Raw genomic sequence first — 1,806 nt, 5'->3', positions numbered from 1 at the left:
TGAAATTAAATTATATTGATTTTTACAAGTTTTAAAACATTCATAACTTATAAAATATTTATTTTTATAATAAAAATTTGATAGAATAAATCGATACAGATTTAATATAGTAAGTTTATTTTTAATTTTCTCGAAGAGAAAAATATATTTTTATTATAAATTTTCTATTATATATTTATAAATATTCCAGCAAATTTTTAGTGACTTATAAATACTTAATGAAAACGTTCAATAGAATAAATGATTTTACAATTTATAGTTTTACAGAATAGCTTAAGTATTTTGTAGAATTACATATTTAAAATTCTTAATACTAATATAATCGGATTTAATATTTTCTTCGAAATCAATTCAATTTTCGAAGATTTTTATTATTATGAATCTACAGTTAAACACATAAAATAGTTTTTACTTTCATTAAAAATATGTTGTTAATATAGTTCATTTCTTTGAAAATAAAAAAAAATTATTTATTTTTAGTGTTTATTTATTTATTAATTGCTTATTTAGTTAGGTAATAAATAATATTTTTACTCACGATATGTGAAGAGAAACAAGATTCTTCATAAACTAAGCACATTCTTTTCGTTGATTGGTTAGTGGCAGGAAACATGTACAAAAGGGCGGTTATATAGATAATTTTTTGATTGGTCCGAATAGATATTCAAATAATTGTGACGTAAGTTTATTCTAATATATTCAAATCAATACTTAAGAAGAATAATCTAACTAACTGAATAAAAATCAAATTCTATAACGAGTAAATAAATGCAGCAGTTTATTTTTGAGATAAATATAATGATTTGCACGAAGTTAACTTTCAATGATATAAAAAAAACTGTCGAGACAAACTCTTCTACTTGATGTATATAACACTTCATCTATACCTTTAACTTCAGTTTATCTTGAGACCTTACTAAGTTATGTCATAACATCAAATCTTTTATCCGCTTCAGCAAATCATTTCCAATAAGCAAACAACGATTATGGGAAAACTAACGATATTTAGAGACTACATAAATTAATAATCAACTAGTATCATTAGAAATGTTTGATTAGATGAACAAACTAATACAAGAACTCTTCAAATATATGTTATTAAGATGGGTATATATCTAATGATAATAATAATTTTGGATATTTTTATAAATTTCATTGGATAATTTGAAAACCAAGATATTTATCTTCAATTTTTATTCAATTTCATCCGTTTCTGTATGAAGAAATGTTGACTTAAATCTCAAATCAAGCTTCGCATAGTTTAATTAAGAAATTAAATCATTTTTAATTAAAACAACCTTTAAAAAAAGTGTTTCGCGAAAACAATGTTAATGAAGGCAAAATATTTAAAAGTGAATATTTTATCTTTAACATTTAGTTTTTCCTGTATAAGTTTTTTTATAGAATCATTACAGTTTATGATTTAAAGCAGTAGTTCTAAGTAGTTCTAAAGCATGGCTTTCATCTTTGAGGGGTAGCTGAAGTTCTAAGCCTGTGGTTAGAACTTCAGCTACCCCTCAAAGATGAAAGACATCCTTTCTAGAGTTATAGTATTCTACATCACAAATATTTAATATTTAAAAAATAGAAATTTATGAGTAAGATAAATAACGTTAAAGAGGTTATAATGAAATATATATTTCTGAAATATACCACTGTTTATCTTACTTTTTCTTAAAACCCACTATATCAATTTCACGCCAGTACAACATAGGAGAGTTTCTCTTAATTGTTTAAGCTGTACTAAAGTTAGACTAAAATACACGTGGACAAATGAGACGATCTTGCCCCCTTAAATAAAATAAA

This window comes from Centruroides sculpturatus, unplaced genomic scaffold (genome assembly GCF_000671375.1).
Source record: "Centruroides sculpturatus isolate CEXI.00-Female unplaced genomic scaffold, Cexi_2.0 scaffold23, whole genome shotgun sequence".
In the NCBI taxonomy this organism is placed as follows: Eukaryota; Metazoa; Arthropoda; class Arachnida; order Scorpiones; family Buthidae; genus Centruroides; species Centruroides sculpturatus.
Note: the sequence above shows the minus strand (reverse complement) of the source record.